At 69.9% G+C, this 20,395-nt stretch overlaps 7 pseudogenes; all 7 read right to left on the bottom strand.

The window, feature by feature from the left end:
• Positions 1-611: 611 nt before the first annotated feature.
• LOC141567981 (5S ribosomal RNA) lies at positions 612-730 on the bottom strand (annotated as a pseudogene).
• Positions 731-6,312: 5,582 nt separating this feature from the next.
• On the bottom strand, positions 6,313-6,432 carry LOC141567984 (5S ribosomal RNA; annotated as a pseudogene).
• A 1,310-nt stretch (positions 6,433-7,742) lies between these two features.
• Positions 7,743-7,862, bottom strand: LOC141567972 (5S ribosomal RNA; annotated as a pseudogene).
• A 3,440-nt stretch (positions 7,863-11,302) lies between these two features.
• LOC141567968 (5S ribosomal RNA) lies at positions 11,303-11,422 on the bottom strand (annotated as a pseudogene).
• A 3,439-nt stretch (positions 11,423-14,861) lies between these two features.
• Positions 14,862-14,981, bottom strand: LOC141567971 (5S ribosomal RNA; annotated as a pseudogene).
• A 1,997-nt stretch (positions 14,982-16,978) lies between these two features.
• LOC141567978 (5S ribosomal RNA) lies at positions 16,979-17,098 on the bottom strand (annotated as a pseudogene).
• A 1,329-nt stretch (positions 17,099-18,427) lies between these two features.
• Positions 18,428-18,547, bottom strand: LOC141567962 (5S ribosomal RNA; annotated as a pseudogene).
• Between the last annotated feature and the right edge of the window lie 1,848 nt (positions 18,548-20,395).

Genomic DNA, 20,395 nt, shown 5'->3' with positions numbered 1-20,395 from the left:
GAAGTGGCAGCCTCTCCACGGGTGTGGTCGTGCCCGGGCTGGGCTCCACTACAGAGGCAGTGCCCGGGCATTGGCAGTCACCCTTGAAGGCCCGGCCAGGCGGAGGGCCAGTGGGCTCGAGCCCTGGGGACCCCCAAGGGAGGAGAGTGGCAGCCCACAGGCACCCTGGTTGTGAGGGTTGTGTGCCTGCGTGCCTGCACTTCCCTTGTGGTGGTCTCTCCTGGAGTCAGGGCGTGCGGTGTGTTTGGGTGCTGCTCCTCTGTCCCCTGGTTTGACCCGGCTCTTGTGCCCTGTGTGTTGGGGCCACCACAACGGCGGGAAGGGAGGGCTCCTGGCTCTTGTGGGCGATGGGAGGGGCGCAGGGGGTGTGGGAGAGGTGCCTGGCGGAGACACAGGCTTGGATAACTGCTGCAGGCTGACGGCCTGCGGGACCGAAGAGGACGAAGAAGAGGGTGTGGGGGAGCACTGGCCGACGGGCTGCCAGCTTGTAGTGCCGGGTGGCTGACCGGCCTCTGGCCAGGGGACCTTCGGCTGGCTGGGCGGCTGCAGAGGGGCAAGGGGCGGCAGGGGTTCGGAGGGAGCCACGCCGGGCGGCGATGCAAAAGGAGAGGCGAGCAAAGCCTACAGGTGTTCCCAGGTGGTCTCCCACCCAAGTACTAACCAGGCCCGACCCTGCTTAGCTTCCGAGTTCAGCGAGATCTGGCGCGTTCAGGGCGGTATGGCCTTAGGCGCTGGACCCGGCTCCCAAGAGCCTGCTCCCGGACTGCCTCGTGAGCGCGCGCCATGCAGATGCTCCGCTCTGGTGGCGAACATCGACCCGCTGGCCGGCTCCGCCGTCACCGCGTCCCCGTCCAGTCCGGCTCCCCGCCTCCTCCGAATGCCCCTGGCGTGGGCGGCGGGCCACTCCTGGCCCGCAGCGAGGCCACTTCGCGCCACCCGGGGCTCCATGGGACACTGCCACTTCCCTGATGGTGCCAGAAGTCGTGGAACTCTGGCATCCTGGGACTCCCCGCACCCAGACCGGCATACAACCCGCCCCCCTACCGCCACCAGGTTTACCCCCAACCGCAGCCCCAAGGCTGGTGGAGGCCTGCACCAGCAGGCAACCCTGGGCCTGGGAGTTGTGGGAGGACCCCGCGGCGGCGGCGGCGGCGGCGGCGGCGGCGGCGGCGGAGGCAGGGGAGGGTGGCGAGGTAGGCGATGGCAACCGCGTGGATGGCGCCAGGGCGGCGATGGCGGCGGCGACAATGGGGGCTTTGACGGTGGGCGCTGGGGCGCGGGGAGCGCTGGCGGCGGCGGCGGTGGCGGGAGAGGGCGTGAGGGCGGTGCTGGCGCGGAGGCCGGGAGAGCAGAGGCGGGAGATTGAGGGAGTACGGCAAGGCCGGCGGCTGGGGTGGGGGCGGGGGAGAGGGCGGTGCTGGAGGCGGGGATGGGGAGAGGGGTGATGGCGGCGGCGGCAGCGGGGAGAGCAGAGGAGGCTGAATGAGGGAGTATGGCGTTGGCGGCGGCGGGGTCGCGGACGGGGGCGAGTGCAGCGCTGGCGGAGGGGGTGGGGAGCGTGGTGATGGCGGCGGCGGCGGCGGCGGCGCAGAAGCGGGGGCTGATCGTGAGCAGCGCTGGCGGCGGCGGCGAGGGAGGGTTGCGAGGTCGGCAATGGCGTCGGCGGCGGCGTTGTGTCGGCGGGGGCAGGGGAGAGGGAAGCGCTGGCGGGGGGTGTGGGAAACGCGGTGATGGCGGGGGCTTTGGTGGTGGCGGCGGGGGCCAGGGCAGCGCTGGTGGCGGCGGCGGCGGCGGCGGCGGGGGGGGCCGCCGCTGGGCGGAGGGGTCCGGGTGGCGGCCTGCGGGGCCGAAGAGGACGAAGAAGGGGGGGGGGGGGGGAGCACTGGCCGACGGGCCTGGTGTGCCGCCGGGGCTGCCAGCTTGTAGTGCCGGGTGGCTGACCGGCCTCTGGCCAGGGGGAACTTCGGCTGGCTGGGCGGCTGCAGAGGGGCAAGGGGCGGCAGGGGTTCGGAGGGAAGAGCCTGCTCCCGACTTGCCTCCTGAGCGCACGCGCCATGCTGCTGGGCCGCTCGGGTGGCGAGCATGTCTGCCCGAGTGCCTCCCGCCCGCTCCCCGCCTCCTCCGGTCGCCGCTGGTGTGGGCGAAGGGCTACTCCTGGCCCGCAGCGAGGCCCCTTCGCGCCCCAGTGGCTCCACGGGCCTCGGTCACTTCCCTGACTGTGACAGATATCTGGGCGCCCGGCATCCTGGGACTCCCCAGGCCCCGAACGGCTTTCCCGGCCCCTACCCCAACCCCTCTCATCCCCCCTCCCAGCCCCACAACCGCACAGCCCCCCCTGCTGCTGGGCTGCCCCCACCTCTCAGGGCCACCGAGGGGGGCGCAGGGTCCTCTCAGTCCCCTCCCGCCCTAGGGACGTGCAACCCAGGCCCTGGCCCTGGCCGGCCCCACCCACTGGCCCAAAGCCAGGGAGAGCCACCCGCGCCACCGGGGTGCAGGAGCTCCGGTCTGCAGCCACCCTTCGTCACAAGCCTTCAGTCTGGGCCCTCGCCCCTCGTCAGCACCCGGAGTCCCGCCCGACCTCCGGTCCCTTCAGTGGCTACACGTCACGTCTCCTGACCCGGGGAGGTGAGAGAGGCCAGAGACGGAGCAAGAGAGTGGCGGAGAGAGACAGACGGGGACTGGGGACAGACTCCCAGAGAGCAGTTTGAGGCTCTGGGCCTCGCGTGGAGGGGTGCTGCGTGGGGGCTGCATGGTCATCAGCTGTGACCGCTTGGCCATCAGCTGTTGCCAGTTGGCCATGGGCCCCCGGAGGTGCTGCGTTGGCCAAGCTAGGAAGCGCGGGTGGTGGACTGCAAATTGCAGAGGGGCGCGGATTGCAGTGGGCCGGCTTGGTGGGTCGACGGTCGGTGTGTCGGTGGGTTGGCAGAGAAGCGGCCGACCGGTTGGGGATCGGGCGGCTCCGGCCTGCCGTGTCTCCAAGCCAGCCGCCCGTGAGAAATGGTGCTATCAGCCCCCTATCCGTGGCTCCGTTGGTGTTCCTTCTTGGCCTCACCATATCCTGCGTTCTTGTGCGGGGACGGGGACTAGAGTCCCCGCAGGACAGGGACCGACAGACAGAACGGGAGGAGGCGTAAGAGGGAGCGAGATGGAAATATTCACGTATATGTACACGTATGTATCCCGACATACAGAGAGACATGGACAGAGACAGAGAAAAAGGGGGCTGGCACGCGGGAGAGAGCTCCTGAGCGAGAGGCAGAGCCCAACAGGCATGTCACAGAGCCAGAGAGACATGGGGAGCCGGGGGGGGGAGGGACGCACAGGCGGGCACATGGACTGGGACAGACTCGCTGAGGCTGTGTTGAAGTGGCAGCCTCTCCACCGGAGTGTGGTCGTGCCCGGGCTGGGCTCCACTACAGAGGCAGTGCCCGGTTGGCAGTCACCCTTGAAGGCCCGGGCCAGGCCGGAGGGCCAGTGGGCTCGAGCCCCTGCCCAGGGACCCCCAAGGGAGGAGAGTGGCAGCCCACAGGCACCCTGGTTGTGAGGGTTGTGTGCCTGCGTGCCTGCACTTCCCTTGTGGTGGTCTCTCCTGGAGTCCAAGGGCGTGCGGTGTGTTTGGGTGCTGCTCCCTCTGTCCCCTGGTTTGACCCGGCTCTTTGTGCCCTGTGTGTTGGGGCCACCACGAACGGCGGGAAGGGAGGGCTCCTGGCTCTTGTGGGCGATGGGAGGGCGTGCGGGGTGTGGGTAGAGGTGCCTGCCGGCGGAGACACAGGCTTGGATAACTGCTGCAGGCTGACGGCCTGCCTCAGCGAAGAGGACTAAGAAGAGGGTGTGGGGTGGAGCCCTGGCCGCAGGGCTGCCAGCTTGTAGTGCCGGGTGGCTGACCGGCCTCTGGCCAGGGGACCTTCGGCTGGCTGGGCGGCTTCAGAGGGGCAAGGGGCGGCAGGGGTTCGGAGGGAGCCACGCCGGGGCGGCGGCGCAAAAGGAGAGGCAAGCAAAGCCTACAGGTATTCCCAGGCGGTCTCCCATCCAAGTACTAACCAGGCCCCTCCTGCTTAGCTCCCAATTCAGAGGAGATCGGGCGCGTTCAGGGTGGTATAGCCGTCGACGCTGGGACCTGGCTCCCGCGCCCCAAGAGCCTGCTCCCGGACTGCCTCGTGAGCGCGCGCCATGCAGATGCTCCGCTCTGGTGGCGAACATCGACCGCTGGCCGGCTCCGCCGTCACCGCGTCCCGTCCAGTCCGGCTCCCGCCTCCTCCGAATGCCCCTGGCGTGGGCGGCGGGCCACTCCTGGCCAGCGAGGCCACTTCGCGCCACCGGAGGTTCCATGGGACACTGCCATTTCCCTGATGGTGCCAGAAGTCGTGGAACTCTGGCATCCTGGGATTCCCCAGGACCCAGACCGGCATACACCCCGCCCCCCTTCCGCCACCAGGTTTACCCCCAACCGCACCCCTAAGACTGGTGGAGGCCTGCACCAGCAGGCAGCCCTGGGCCTGGGAGTTGTGGGAGGACCCCGCGGCGGCGGCGGCGGCGGCGGCGGCGGCGGCGGCGTCCGCGGCGGAGGCAGGGGAGGGTGGCGATGTAGGCAATGGCAACCGCGTGGATGGCTCCAGGGCGGCGATGGCGGCGGCGACAATGGGGGCTTTGACGGTGGGCGCTGGGGCGCGGGGAGCGCTGGCGGCGGCGGCGGTGGCGGGAGAGGGCGTGAGGGCGGTGCTGGCGCGGAGGCCGGGAGAGCAGAGGCCGGAGATTGAGGTAGTACGGCAAGGCCGGCGGCTGGGGTGGGGGCGGGGGAGAGGGCGGTGCTGGAGGCGGGGATGGGGAGAGGGGTGATGGCGGCGGCGGCAGCGGGGAGAGCAGAGGAGGCTGAATGAGGGAGTATGGCGTTGGCGGCGGCGGGGTCGCGGACGGGGGCGAGTGCAGCGCTGGCGGAGGGGGTGGGGAGCGTGGTGATGGCGGCGGCGGCGGCGGCGGCGGCGGCGCAGAAGCGGGGGCTGATCATGAGCAGCGCTGGCGGCGGCGGCGGCGAGGGAGGGTTGCGAGGTCGGCAATGGCGTCGGCGGCGGCGTTGTGTCGGCGGGGGCAGGAGGGAGGGCAGCGCTGGCGGGGGGTGTGGGAAACGCGGTGATGGCGGGGGCTTTGGTGGTGGCGGCGGGGCCAGGGCAGCGCTGGTGGCGGCGGCGGCGGCGGCGGCGGCGGTGGCGACCGCCGCTGGGCAAGGATCCGGATGACGGCCTGCGGGACCGAAGAGGACGAAGAAGAGGGTGTGGGGGGGAGCACTGGCCGACGGGCCTGGTGTGCCGCCGGGGCTGCCAGCTTGTAGTGCCGGGTGGCTGACCGGCCTCTGGCCAGGGGACCTTCGGCTGGCTGGGCGGCTGCAGAGGGCAAGGGGCGGCAGGGGTTCGGAGGGAGCCACGCCGGGCGGCGATGCAAAAGGAGAGGCGAGAGATGGAAATATACACGTATATGTACACGTATGTATCCCGACATACAGAGAGACATGGACAGAGACAGAGAAAAGGGGCTGGCTCGGGAGAGAGCTCCTGAGCGAGAGGCAGAGCCCAACAGGCACGTCACAGAGCCAGAGAGACGTGGGGGGGGGGGGGGGACGCACAGGCGGGCACATGGACTGGGACAGACTCGCTGAGGCTGTGTTGAAGTGGCAGCCTCTCCACCGGAGTGTGGTCGTGCCCGGGCTGGGCTCCACTACAGAGGCAGTGCCGGGTATTGGCAGTCACCCTTGAAGGCCCGGGCCAGGCCGGAGGGCCAGTGGGCTCGAGCCCTGCCCAGGGACCCCCAAGGGAGGAGAGTGGCAGCCCACAGGCACCCTGGTTGTGAGGGTTGTGTGCCTGCGTGCCTGCACTTCCCCTTGCGGGGGTCTCTCCTGGAGTCCAAGGGCGTGCGGTGTGTTTGGGTGCTGCTCCCTCTGTCCCCTGGTTTGACCCGGCTCTTTGTGCCCTGTGTGTTGGGGCCACCACGAACGGCGGGAAGGGAGGGCTCCTGGCTCTTGTGGGCGATGGGAGGGGGCGTGCGGGGGTGTGGGTAGAGGTGCCTGCCGGCGGAGACACAGGCTTGGATAACTGCTGCAGGCTGACGGCCTGCCTCAGCGAAGAGGACTAAGAAGAGGGTGTGGGGTGGAGCCCTGGCCGACGGGCCTGGTGTGCGGCCGGGGCTGCCAGCTTGTAGTGCCGGGTGGCTGACCGGCCTCTGGCCAGGGGGACCTTCGGCTGGCTGGGCGGCTTCAGAGGGGCAAGGGGCGGCAGGGGTTCGGAGGGAGCCACGCCGGCACGGCCGCGCAAAAGGAGAGGCAAGCAAAAGCCTATAGGTATTCCCAGGCGGTCTCCCATCCAAGTACTAACCAGGCCCCTCCCTGCTTAGCTCCCGAATTCAGAGGAGATCGGGCGCGTTCAGGGTGGTATAGCCGTCGACGCTGGGACCTGGCTCCCTGCGCCCCAAGAGCCTGCTCCCGGACTGCCTCGTGAGCGCGCGCCATGCAGATGCTCCGCTCTGGTGGCGAACATCGACCCGCTGGCCGGCTCCGCCGTCACCGCGTCCCCAGTCCGGCTCCCGCCTCCTCCGAATGCCCCTGGCGTGGCGGCGGGCCACTCCTGGCCCGCAGCGAGGCCACTTCGCGCCACCGGAGGTTCCATGGGACACTGCCATTTCCCTGATGGTGCCAGAAGTCGTGGAACTCTGGCATCCTGGGATTCCCAGGACCCAGACCGGCATACACCCGCCCCTACCGCCACCAGGTTTACCCCAACCGCACCCCCAAGACTGGTGGAGGCCTGCACCAGCAGGCAGCCCTGGGCCTGGGAGTTGTAGGAGGACCCCGCGGCGGCGGCGGCGGCGGCGGCGTCCGCGGCGGAGGCAGGGGAGGGTGGCGATGTAGGCAATGGCAACCGCGTGGATGGCTCCAGGGCGGCGATGGCGGCGGCGGCAATGGGGGCTTTGGCGGTGGGCGCTGGGGCGCGGGGAGCGCTGGCGGCGGCGGCGGTGGCGGGAGAGGGCGTGAGGGCGGTGCTGGCGCGGAGGCGGGGAGAGCAGGGGGGGGAGATTGAGGGAGTCGGGCAAGGCCGGCGGCGGGGGTGGGGGGGGGGGAGAGGGCGGTGCTGGAGGCGGGGATGGGGAGAGGGGTGATGGCGGCGGCGGCAGCGGGGAGAGCAGAGGAGGCTGAATGAGGGAGTATGGCGTTGGCGGCGGCGGGGTCGCGGACGGGGGCGAGTGCAGCGCTGGCGGAGGGGTGGGGAGCGTGGTGATGGCGGCGGCGGCGGCGGCGGCGGCGCAGAAGCGGGGCTGATCATGAGCAGCGCTGGCGGCGGCGGCGGCGAGGGAGGGTTGCGAGGTCGGCAATGGCGTCGGCGGCGGCGTTGTGTCGGCGGGGGCAGGGGAGGGCAGCGCTGGCGGGGGTGTGGGAAACGCGGTGATGGCGGGGCTTTGGTGGTGGCGGCGGGGCCAGGGCAGCGCTGGTGGCGGCGGCGGCGGCGGCGGCGGCGGTGGCGACCGCCGCTGGGCGAAGGATCCGGATGACGGCCTGCGGGACCGAAGAGGACGAAGAAGAGGGTGTGGGGGAGCACTGGCCGACGGGCCTGGTGTGCCGCCGGGCTGCCAGCTTGTAGTGCCGGGTGGCTGACCGGCCTCTGGCCAGGGGACCTTCGGCTGGCTGGGCGGCTGCAGAGGGGCAAGGGGCGGCAGGGGTTCGGAGGGAGCCACGCCGGGCGGCGATGCAAAAGGAGAGGCGAGCAAAGCCTACAGGTGTTCCCAGGTGGTCTCCCACCCAAGTACTAACCAGGCCCGACCCTGCTTAGCTTCCGAGTTCAGACGAGATCTGGCGCGTTCAGGGCGGTATGGCCTTAGGCGCTGGACCCGGCTCCCGGCGCTCCAAGAGCCTGCTCCCGACCTGCCTCCTGAGCGCGCGCCATGCTGCTGGGCCGCTCGGGTGGCGAGCATGTCTGCCTGAGCGCCTCCCGCCCGCTCCCGCCTCCTCCGGACGCCGCTGGTGTGGGCGACGGGCTACTCCTGGCACACAGCGAGGCCCCTTCGCGCCCCCAGTGGCTCCACGGGCCTCGGTCACTTCCCTGACTGTGACAGATATCTGGGCGCCCGGGCATCCTGGGACTCCCAGGCCCCGAACGGCTTTCCCGGCCCCTACCCCAACCCCTCTCATCCCCATCCCAGCCCCACAACCGCACAGCCCCCTTGCTGCTGGACTGCCCCCACCTCTCAGGGCCACCGAGGGGGCGCAGGGTCCTCTCAGTCCCCTCCGGCCCTAGGGACGTGCAACCCAGGCCCTGGCCCTGGCCGGCCCCACCCACTGGCCCAAAGCCAGGAGAGCCACCCGCGCCACCAGGGTGCAGGAGCTCCGGTCTGCAGCCACCCTTCGTCACAAGCCTTCAGTCTGGGCCTCGCCCTCGTCAGCACCCGGAGTCCCGCCCGACCTCCGGTCCCTTCAGTGGCTACACGTCACGTCTCCTGACCCGGGAGGTGAGAGAGGCCAGAGACGGAGCAAGAGAGTGGCGGAGAGAGACAGACGGGACTGGGGACAGACTCCCAGAGAGCAGTTTGAGGCTCTGGGCCTCGCGTGGAGGGGTGCTGCGTGGGGGCTGCATGGTCATCAGCTGTGACCGCTTGGCCATCAGCTGTTGCCAGTTGGCCATGGGCCCCGGAGGTGCTGCGTTGGCCAAGCTAGGAAGCGGGTGGTGGACTGCAAATTGCAGAGGGGCGCGGATTGCAGTGGGCCGGCTTGGTGGGTCGACGGTCGGTGTGTCGGTGGGTTGGCAGAGAAGCGGCCGACCGGTTGGGGATCGGGCGGCTCCGGCTTGCCGTGTCTCCAAGCCAGCTGCCCGTGAGACATGGTGCTATGAGCACCCTATCCGTGGCTCTCTTGGTGTTCCTTCTTGGCCTCACCAAATCCTGGGTTCTTGTGCGGGCAGAGGGACTAGAGTCCCCGCAGGACAGGGACCGACAGACAGAACGGGAGGAGGCGTAAGAGGGAGCGAGATGGAAATATACACGTATATGTACACGTATGTATCCCGACATACAGAGAGACATGGACAGAGACAGAGAAAAGGGGCTGGCTCGGGAGAGAGCTCCTGAGCGAGAGGCAGAGCCCAACAGGCACGTCACAGAGCCAGAGAGACGTGGGGGGCCGGGGGAGGGACGCACAGGCGGGCACATGGACTGGGACAGACTCGCTGAGGCTGTGTTGAAGTGGCAGCCTCTCCACCGGAGTGTGGTCGTGCCCGGGCTGGGCTCCACTACAGAGGCAGTGCCGGGTATTGGCAGTCACCCTTGAAGGCCCGGGCCAGGCCGGAGGGCCAGTGGGCTCGAGCCCTGCCCAGGGACCCCCAAGGGAGGAGAGTGGCAGCCCCCAGGCATCCTGGTTGTGAGGGTTGTGTGCCTGGGTGCCTGCTCTTCCCTTGTGGTGGTCTCCCCTGGAGACGAGGGCGTGCATTGCGTTGGGGTGCTGTTCCCTCTGTCCCCTGGTTTGTCCTGGCTCTCTGTGCCCTGTGTGTCGGGGCCACCACGAACGGCGGGAATGGAGGGCTCCTGGCTCTTGTGGGCGATGGGAGGGAACGTGCGGGGGTGTGGGTAGAGGTGCCTGCCGGCGGAGACACAGGCTTGGATAACTGCTGCAGGCTGACGGCCTGCCTCAGCGAAGAGGACTAAGAAGAGGGTGTGGGGTGGAGCCCTGGCCGACGGGCCTGGTGTGCGGCCGGGGCTGCCAGCTTGTAGTGCCGGGTGGCTGACCGGCCTCTGGCCAGGGGGACCTTCGGCTGGCTGGGCGGCTTCAGAGGGGCAAGGGGCGGCAGGGGTTCGGAGGGAGCCACGGCGGGGCGCAAAAGGAGAGGCAAGCAAAGCCTACAGGTATTCCCAGGCGGTCTCCCATCCAAGTACTAACCAGGCCCCTCCTGCTTAGCTCCCGAATTCAGAGGAGATCGGGCGCGTTCAGGGTGGTATAGCCGTCGACGCTGGGACCTGGCTCCGCCAGGCCCAAGAGCCTGCTCCCGGACTGCCTCGTGAGCGCGCGCCATGCAGATGCTCCGCTCTGGTGGCGAACATCGACCCGCTGGCCGGCTCCGCCGTCACCGCGTCCCCGTCCAGTCCGGCTCCCCGCCTCCTCCGAATGCCCCTGGCGTGGGCGGCGGGCCACTCCTGGCCCGCAGCGAGGCCACTTCGCGCCACCGGAGGTTCCATGGGACACTGCCATTTCCCTGATGGTGCCAGAAGTCGTGGAACTCTGGCATCCTGGGATTCCCCAGGACCCAGACCGGCATACACCCCGCCCCCTACCGCCACCAGGTTTACCCCCAACCGCACCCCCAAGACTGGTGGAGGCCTGCACCAGCAGGCAGCCCTGGGCCTGGGAGTTGTGGGAGAACCCCGCGGCGGCGGCGGCGGCGGCGGCGGCGTCCGCGGCGGAGGCAGGGGAGGGTGGCGATGTAGGCAATGGCAACCGCGTGGATGGCTCCAGGGCGGCGATGGCGGCGGCGACAATGGGGGCTTTGACGGTGGGCACTGGGGAGCGGGGAGCGCTGGCGGCGGCGGCGGTGGCGGGAGAGGGCGTGAGGGCGGTGCTGGCGCGGAGGCCGGGAGAGCAGAGGCCGGAGATTGAGGTAGTACGGCAAGGCCGGCGGCTGGGGTGGGGGCGGGGGAGAGGGCGGTGCTGGAGGCGGGGATGGGGAGAGGGGTGATGGCGGCGGCGGCAGCGGGGAGAGCAGAGGAGGCTGAATGAGGGAGTATGGCGTTGGCGGCGGCGGGGTCGCGGACTGGGGCGAGTGCAGCGCTGGCGGAGGGGGTGGGGAGCGTGGTGATGGCGGCGGCGGCGGCGGCGGCGCAGAAGCGGGGGCTGATCATGAGCAGCGCTGGCGGCGGCGGCGGCGAGGGAGGGTTGCGAGGTCGGCAATGGCGTCGGCGGCGGCGTTGTGTCGGCGGGGGCAGGGGGAGGGCAGCGCTGGCGGGGGTGTGGGAAACGCGGTGATGGCGGGGCTTTGGTGGTGGCGGCGGGGGCCAGGGCAGCGCTGGTGGCGGCGGCGGCGGCGGCGGTGGCGACCGCCGCTGGGCGAAGGGATCCGGATGACGGCCTGCGGGACCGAAGAGGACGAAGAAGAGGGTGTGGGGGGGAGCACTGGCCGACGGGCCTGGTGTGCCGCCGGGGCTGCCAGCTTGTAGTGCCGGGTGGCTGACCGGCCTCTGGCCAGGGGGGACCTTCGGCTGGCTGGGCGGCTGCAGGGGGGCAGGGGGCGGCAGGGGTGCGGAGGGAGCCACGCCGGGGCGGCGATGCAAAAGGAGAGGCGAGCAAAAGCCTACAGGTGTTCCCAGGTGGTCTCCCACCCAAGTACTAACCAGGCCCGACCCTGCTTAGCTTCCGAGTTCAGACGAGATCTGGCGCGTTCAGGGCGGTATGGCCTTAGGCGCTGGACCCGGCTCCCGGCGCTCCAAGAGCCTGCTCCCGACCTGCCTCCTGAGCGCGCGCCATGCTGCTGGGCCGCTCGGGTGGCGAGCATGTCTGCCTGAGCGCCTCCCGCCCGCTCCCGCCTCCTCCGGACGCCGCTGGTGTGGGCGACGGGCTACTCCTGGCACACAGCGAGGCCCCTTCGCGCCCCCAGTGGCTCCACGGGCCTCGGTCACTTCCCTGACTGTGACAGATATCTGGGCGCCCGGGCATCCTGGGACTCCCAGGCCCCGAACGGCTTTCCCGGCCCCTACCCCAACCCCTCTCATCCCCATCCCAGCCCCACAACCGCACAGCCCCCTTGCTGCTGGACTGCCCCCACCTCTCAGGGCCACCGAGGGGGCGCAGGGTCCTCTCAGTCCCTCCGGCCCTAGGGACGTGCAACCCAGGCCCTGGCCCTGGCCGGCCCCACCCACTGGCCCAAAGCCAGGAGAGCCACCCGCGCCACCAGGGTGCAGGAGCTCCGGTCTGCAGCCACCCTTCGTCACAAGCCTTCAGTCTGGGCCCTCGCCCCTCGTCAGCACCCGGAGTCCCGCCCGACCTCCGGTCCCTTCAGTGGCTACACGTCACGTCTCCTGACCCGGGGAGGTGAGAGAGGCCAGAGACGGAGCAAGAGAGTGGCGGAGAGAGACAGACGGGGACTGGGGACAGACTCCCAGAGAGCAGTTTGAGGCTCTGGGCCTCGCGTGGAGGGGTGCTGCGTGGGGGCTGCATGGTCATCAGCTGTGACCGCTTGGCCATCACCTGTTGCCAGTTGGCCATGGGCCCCCGGAGGTGCTGCGTTGGCCAAGCTAGGAAGCGCGGGTGGTGGACTGCAAATTGCAGAGGGGCGCGGATTGCAGTGGGCCGGCTTGGTGGGTCGACGGTCGGTGTGTCGGTGGGTTGGCAGACAAGCGGCCGACCGGTTGGGGATCGGGCGGCTCCGGCCTGCCGTGTCTCCAAGCCAGCCGCCCGTGAGAAATGGTGCTATCAGCCCCCTATCCGTGGCTCCGTTGGTGTTCCTTCTTGGCCTCACCATATCCTGCGTTCTTGTGCGGGGACGGGGACTAGAGTCCCCGCAGGACAGGGACCGACAGACAGAACGGGAGGAGGCGTAAGAGGGAGCGAGATGGAAATATACACGTATATGTACCGGTATGTATCCCGACATACAGAGAGACATGGACAGAGACAGAGAAAAAGGGGGCTGGCTCGCGGGAGAGAGCTCCTGAGCGAGAGGCAGAGCCCAACAGGCACGTCACAGAGCCAGAGAGACGTGGGGGGGCCGGGGGGGAGGGACGCACAGGCGGGCACATGGACTGGGACAGACTCGCTGAGGCTGTGTTGAAGTGGCAGCCTCTCCACCGGAGTGTGGTCGTGCCCGGGGCTGGGCTCCACTACAGAGGCAGTGCCCGGTTGGCAGTCACCCTTGAAGGCCCCGGGCCAGGCCGGAGGGCCAGTGGGCTCGAGCCCTGCCCAGGGACCCCCAAGGGAGGAGAGTGGCAGCCCACAGGCACCCTGGTTGTGAGGGTTGTGTGCCTGCGTGCCTGCACTTCCCCTTGTGGTGGTCTCTCCTGGAGTCCAAGGGCGTGCGGTGTGTTTGGGTGCTGCTCCCTCTGTCCCCTGGTTTGACCCGGCTCTTTGTGCCCTGTGTGTTGGGGCCACCACGAACGGCGGGAAGGGAGGGCTCCTGGCTCTTGTGGGCGATGGGAGGGGGCGTGCGGGGGTGTGGGTAGAGGTGCCTGCCGGCGGAGACACAGGCTTGGATAACTGCTGCAGGCTGACGGCCTGCCTCAGCGAAGAGGACTAAGAAGAGGGTGTGGGGTGGAGCCCTGGCCGACGGGGCTGCCAGCTTGTAGTGCCGGGTGGCTGACCGGCCTCTGGCCAGGGGGACCTTCGGCTGGCTGGGCGGCTTCAGAGGGGCAAGGGGCGGCAGGGGTTCGGAGGGAGCCACGCCGGGCGGCGGCGCAAAAGGAGAGGCAAGCAAAGCCTACAGGTATTCCCAGGCGGTCTCCCATCCAAGTACTAACCAGGCCCCTCCTGCTTAGCTCCAATTCAGAGGAGATCGGGCGCGTTCAGGGTGGTATAGCCGTCGACGCTGGGACCTGGCTCCCCGCGCCCCAAGAGCCTGCTCCCGGACTGCCTCGTGAGCGCGCGCCATGCAGATGCTCCGCTCTGGTGGCGAACATCGACCCGCTGGCCGGCTCCGCCGTCACCGCGTCCCCGTCCAGTCCGGCTCCCGCCTCCTCCGAATGCCCCTGGCGTGGGCGGCGGGCCACTCCTGGCCCGCAGCGAGGCCACTTCGCGCCACCGGAGGTTCCATGGGACACTGCCACTTCCCTGATGGTGCCAGAAGTCGTGGAACTCTGGCATCCTGGGACTCCCCGCACCCAGACCGGCATACACCCCGCCCCCCTACCGCCACCAGGTTTACCCCCAACCGCATCCCCAACGCTGGTGGAGGCCTGCGCTTGCAGGCAGCCCTGTGCTTGGGAGTTGTGGGAGGAGCCGGCGGCGGCGGCGGCGGCGGCGGCGGCGGCGGCGGAGGCAGGGAGGGTGGCGATGTAGGCAATGGCAACCGCGTGGATGGCTCCAGGGCGGCGATGGCGGCGGCGACAATGGGGGCTTTGACGGTGGGCGCTGGGGCGCGGGAGCGCTGGCGGCGGCGGCGGTGGCGGGAGAGGGCGTGAGGGCGGTGCTGGCGCGGAGGCCGGGAGAGCAGAGGCGGGAGATTGAGGGAGTACGGCAAGGCCGGCGGCTGGGGTGGGGGCGGGGAGAGGGCGGTGCTGGAGGCGGGGATGGGGAGAGGGGTGATGGCGGCGGCGGCAGCGGGGAGAGCAGAGGAGGCTGAATGAGGGAGTATGGCGTTGGCGGCGGCGGGGTCGCGGACTGGGGCGAGTGCAGCGCTGGCGGAGGGGGTGGGGAGCGTGGTGATGGCGGCGGCGGCGGCGGCGGCGGCGCAGAAGCGGGGCTGATCATGAGCAGCGCTGGCGGCGGCGGCGGCGAGGGAGGGTTGCGAGGTCGGCAATGGCGTCGGCGGCGGCGTTGTGTCGGCGGGGGCAGGGGGGAGGGCAGCGCTGGCGGGGGGTGTGGGAAACGCGGTGATGGCGGGGGCTTTGGTGGTGGCGGCGGGGGCCAGGGCAGCGCTGGTGGCGGCGGCGGCGGCGGCGGCGGTGGCGCCCGCCGCTGGGCCAAGGGATCCGGATGACGGCCTGCGGGACCGAAGAGGACGAAGAAGAGGGTGTGGGGGGGAGCACTGGCCGACGGGCCTGGTGTGCCGCCGGGGCTGCCAGCTTGTAGTGCCGGGTGGCTGACCGGCCTCTGGCCAGGGGGACCTTCGGCTGGCTGGGCGGCTGCAGAGGGGCAAGGGGCGGCAGGGGTTCGGAGGGAGCCACGCCGGGCGGCGATGCAAAAGGAGAGGCGAGCAAAGCCTACAGGTGTTCCCAGGTGGTCTCCCACCCAAGTACTAACCAGGCCCGACCCTGCTTAGCTTCCGAGTTCAGACGAGATCTGGCGCGTTCAGGGCGGTATGGCCTTAGGCGCTGGACCCGGCTCCCGGCGCTCCAAGAGCCTGCTCCCGACCTGCCTCCTGAGCGCGCGCCATGCTGCTGGGCCGCTCGGGTGGCGAGCATGTCTGCCTGAGCGCCTCCCGCCCGCTCCCGCCCCCCTCCGGACGCCGCTGGTGTGGGCGACTGGCTACTCCTGGCACACAGCGAGGCCCCTTCGCGCGCACCCAGTGGCTCCACGGGCCTCGGTCACTTCCCTGACTGTGACAGATATCTGGGCGCCCGGGCATCCTGGGACTCCCAGGCCCCGAACGGCTTTCCGGCCCCTACCCCAACCCCTCTCATCCCCATCCCAGCCCCACAACCGCACAGCCCCCTTGCTGCTGGACTGCCCCCACCTCTCAGGGCCACCGAGGGGCGCAGGGTCCTCTCAGTCCCTCCGGCCCTAGGGACGTGCAACCCAGGCCCTGGCCCTGGCCGGCCCCACCCACTGGCCCAAAGCCAGGAGAGCCACCCGCGCCACCAGGGTGCAGGAGCTCCGGTCTGCAGCCACCCTTCGTCACAAGCCTTCAGTCTGGGCCTCGCCCTCGTCAGCACCCGAGTCCCGCCCGACCTCCGGTCCCTTCAGTGGCTACACGTCACGTCTCCTGGCCCGGGAGGTGAGAGAGGCCAGAGACGGAGCAAGAGAGTGGCGGAGAGAGACAGACGGGCTCTGGGGACAGACTCCCAGAGAGCAGTTTGAGGCTCTGGGCCTCGCGTGGAGGGGTGCTGCGTGGGGGCTGCATGGTCATCAGCTGTGACCGCTTGGCCATCAGCTGTTGCCAGTTGGCCATGGGCCCCCGGAGGTGCTGCGTTGGCCAAGCTAGGAAGCGCGGGTGGTGGACTGCAAATTGCAGAGGGGCGCGGATTGCAGTGGGCCGGCTTGGTGGGTCGACGGTCGGTGTGTCGGTGGGTTGGCAGAGAAGCGGCCGACCGGTTGGGGATCGGGCGGCTCCGGCCTGCCGTGTCTCCAAGCCAGCCGCCCGTGAGAAATGGTGCTATGAGCCCCCTATCTGTGGCTCCGTTGGTGTTCCTTCTTGGCCTCACCATATCCTGCATTCTTGTGCGGGCACGGGGACTAGAGTCCCCGCAGGACAGGGACCGACAGACAGAACGGGAGGAGGCGTAAGAGGGAGCGAGATGGAAATATACACGTATATGTACACGTATGTATCCCGACATACAGAGAGACATGGACAGAGACAGAGAAAAAGGGGCCGGCCTCGGGGGAGGCACCTCCTGAGCGAGAGGCAGAGCCCAACAGGCACGTCACAGAGCCAGAGAGACGTGGGGGGGCCGGGGGGGAGGGACGCACAGGCGGGCACATGGACTGGGACAGACTCGCTGAGGCTGTGTTGAAGTGGCAGCCTCTCCACCGGAGTGTGGTCGTGCCCGGGCTGGGCTCCACTACAGAGGCAGTGCCCGGTATTGGCAGTCACCCTTGAAGGCCCGGGCCAGGCCGGAGGGCCAGTGGGCTCGAGCCCTGCCCAGGGACCCCCAAGGGAGGAGAGTGGCAGCCCACAGGCACCCTGGTTGTGAGGGTTGTGTGCCTGCGTGCCTGCACTTCCCCTTGTGGTGGTCTCTCCTGGAGTCCAAGGGCGTGCGGTGTGTTTGGGTGCTGCTCCCTCTGTCCCCTGGTTTGACCCGGCTCTTTGTGCCCTGTGTGTTGGGGCCACCACGAACGGCGGGAAGGGAGGGCTCCTGGCTCTTGTGGGCGATGGGAGGGGGCGTGCGGGGGTGTGGGTAGAGGTGCCTGCCGGCGGAGACACAGGCTTGGATAACTGCTGCAGGCTGACGGCCTGCCTCAGCGAAGAGGACTAAGAAGAGGGTGTGGGGTGGAGCCCTGGCCGACGGGGCTGCCAGCTTGTAGTGCCGGGTGGCTGACCGGCCTCTGGCCAGGGGGACCTTCGGCTGGCTGGGCGGCTTCAGAGGGGCAAGGGGCGGCAGGGGTTCGGAGGGAGCCACGCCGGGACGGCCGCGCAAAAGGAGAGGCAAGCAAAAGCCTACAGGTATTCCCAGGCGGTCTCCCATCCAAGTACTAACCAGGCCCCTCCCTGCTTAGCTCCCGAATTCAGAGGAGATCGGGCGCGTTCAGGGTGGTATAGCCGTCGACGCTGGGACCTGGCTCCCCGCGCCCCAAGAGCCTGCTCCCGGACTGCCTCGTGAGCGCGCGCCATGCAGATGCTCCGCTCTGGTGGCGAACATCGACCCGCTGGCCGGCTCCGCCGTCACCGCGTCCCCGTCCAGTCCGGCTCCCCGCCTCCTCCGAATGCCCCTGGCGTGGGCGGCGGGCCACTCCTGGCCCGCAGCGAGGCCACTTCGCGCCACCGGAGGTTCCATGGGACACTGCCATTTCCCTGATGGTGCCAGAAGTCGTGGAACTCTGGCATCCTGGGATTCCCCAGGACCCAGACCGGCATACACCCCGCCCCCCTTCCGCCACCAGGTTTACCCCCAACCGCACCCCTAAGACTGGTGGAGGCCTGCACCAGCAGGCAGCCCTGGGCCTGGGAGTTGTGGGAGGACCCCGCGGCAGCGGCGGCGGCGGCGGCGTCCGCGGCGGAGGCAGGGGAGGGTGGCGATGTAGGCAATGGCAACCGCGTGGATGGCTCCAGGGCGGCGATGGCGGCGGCGACAATGGGGGCTTTGACGGTGGGCGCTGGGGCGCGGGGAGCGCTGGCGGCGGCGGCGGTGGCGGGAGAGGGCGTGAGGGCGGTGCTGGCGCGGAGGCCGGGAGAGCAGAGGCGGGAGATTGAGGGAGGACGGCAAGGCCGGCGGGGGGGGGGGGGGGGGGGGAGAGGGCGGTGCTGGAGGCGGGGATGGGGAGAGGGGTGATGGCGGCGGCGGCAGCGGGGAGAGCAGAGGAGGCTGAATGAGGGAGTATGGCGTTGGCGGCGGCGGGGTCGCGGACGGGGGCGAGTGCAGCGCTGGCGGAGGGGGTGGGGAGCGTGGTGATGGCGGCGGCGGCGGCGGCGGCGGCGCAGAAGCGGGGGCTGATCGTGAGCAGCGCTGGCGGCGGCGGCGAGGGAGGGTTGCGAGGTCGGCAATGGCGTCGGCGGCGGCGTTGTGTCGGCGGGGGCAGGGGAGAGGGCAGCGCTGGGGGGGGGTGTGGGAAACGCGGTGATGGCGGGGGCTTTGGTGGTGGCGGCGGGGGCCAGGGCAGCGCTGGTGGCGGCGGCGGCGGCGGCGGCGGTGGCGACCGCCGCTGGGCGAAGGGATCCGGATGACGGCCTGCGGGACCGAAGAGGACGAAGAAGAGGGTGTGGGGGGGAGCACTGGCCGACGGGCCTGGTGTGCCGCCGGGGCTGCCAGCTTGTAGTGCCGGGTGGCTGACCGGCCTCTGGCCAGGGGGACCTTCGGCTGGCTGGGCGGCTGCAGAGGGGCAAGGGGCGGCAGGGGTTCGGAGGGAGCCACGCCGGGGCGGCGATGCAAAAGGAGAGGCGAGCAAAAGCCTACAGGTGTTCCCAGGTGGTCTCCCACCCAAGTACTAACCAGGCCCGACCCTGCTTAGCTTCCGAGTTCAGACGAGATCTGGCGCGTTCAGGGCGGTATGGCCTTAGGCGCTGGACCCGGCTCCCGGCGCTCCAAGAGCCTGCTCCCGACCTGCCTCCTGAGCGCGCGCCATGCTGCTGGGCCGCTCGGGTGGCGAGCATGTCTGCCTGAGCGCCTCCCGCCCGCCCCCCGCCTCCTCCGGACGCCGCTGGTGTGGGCGACGGGCTACTCCTGGCACACAGCGAGGCCCCTTCGCGCCCCCCCAGTGGCTCCACGGGCCTCGGTCACTTCCCTGACTGTGACAGATATCTGGGCGCCCGGGCATCCTGGGACTCCCAGGCCCCGAACGGCTTTCCGGCCCCTACCCCAACCCCTCTCATCCCCATCCCAGCCCCACAACCGCACAGCCCCCTTGCTGCTGGACTGCCCCCACCTCTCAGGGCCACCGAGGGGGCGCAGGGTCCTCTCAGTCCCTCCGGCCCTAGGGACGTGCAACCCAGGCCCTGGCCCTGGCCGGCCCCACCCACTGGCCCAAAGCCAGGAGAGCCACCCGCGCCACCAGGGTGCAGGAGCTCCGGTCTGCAGCCACCCTTCGTCACAAGCCTTCAGTCTGGGCCTCGCCCTCGTCAGCACCCGGAGTCCCGCCCGACCTCCGGTCCCTTCAGTGGCTACACGTCACGTCTCCTGACCCGGGAGGTGAGAGAGGCCAGAGACGGAGCAAGAGAGTGGCGGAGAGAGACAGACGGGACTGGGGACAGACTCCCAGAGAGCAGTTTGAGGCTCTGGGCCTCGCGTGGAGGGGTGCTGCGTGGGGCTGCATGGTCATCAGCTGTGACCGCTTGGCCATCAGCTGTTGCCAGTTGGCCATGGGCCCCCGGAGGTGCTGCGTTGGCCAAGCTAGGAAGCGCGGGTGGTGGACTGCAAATTGCAGAGGGGCGCGGATTGCAGTGGGCCGGCTTGGTGGGTCGACGGTCGGTGTGTCGGTGGGTTGGCAGAGAAGCGGCCGACCGGTTGGGGATCGGGCGGCTCCGGCCTGCCGTGTCTCCAAGCCAGCCGCCCGTGAGAAATGGTGCTATCAGCCCCCTATCCGTGGCTCCGTTGGTGTTCCTTCTTGGCCTCACCATATCCTGCGTTCTTGTGCGGGGACGGGGACTAGAGTCCCCGCAGGACAGGGACCGACAGACAGAACGGGAGGAGGCGTAAGAGGGAGCGAGATGGAAATATTCACGTATATGTACACGTATGTATCCCGACATACAGAGAGACATGGACAGAGACAGAGAAAAAGGGGGCTGGCTCGCGGGAGAGAGCTCCTGAGCGAGAGGCAGAGCCCAACAGGCACGTCACAGAGCCAGAGAGACGTGGGGGGGCCGGGGGGGAGGGACGCACAGGCGGGCACATGGACTGGGACAGACTCGCTGAGGCTGTGTTGAAGTGGCAGCCTCTCCACCGGAGTGTGGTCGTGCCCGGGGCTGGGCTCCACTACAGAGGCAGTGCCCGGGATTGGCAGTCACCCTTGAAGGCCCGGGCCAGGCCGGAGGGCCAGTGGGCTCGAGCCCTGCCCAGGGACCCCCAAGGGAGGAGAGTGGCAGCCCACAGGCACCCTGGTTGTGAGGGTTGTGTGCCTGCGTGCCTGCACTTCCCCTTGTGGTGGTCTCTCCTGGAGTCCAAGGGCGTGCGGTGTGTTTGGGTGCTGCTCCCTCTGTCCCCTGGTTTGACCCGGCTCTTTGTGCCCTGTGTGTTGGGGCCACCACGAACGGCGGGAAGGGAGGGCTCCTGGCTCTTGTGGGCGATGGGAGGGGGCGTGCGGGGGTGTGGGTAGAGGTGCCTGCCGGCGGAGACACAGGCTTGGATAACTGCTGCAGGCTGACGGCCTGCCTCAGCGAAGAGGACTAAGAAGAGGGTGTGGGGTGGAGCC

Source organism: Rhinolophus sinicus, linkage group LG12, assembly GCF_036562045.2.
Source record: "Rhinolophus sinicus isolate RSC01 linkage group LG12, ASM3656204v1, whole genome shotgun sequence".
Lineage (NCBI taxonomy): Eukaryota > Metazoa > Chordata > Mammalia > Chiroptera > Rhinolophidae > Rhinolophus > Rhinolophus sinicus.
The sequence above is the reverse complement of the archived record's forward strand: the minus strand, read 5'-3'. Positions and strand labels throughout refer to the sequence as shown.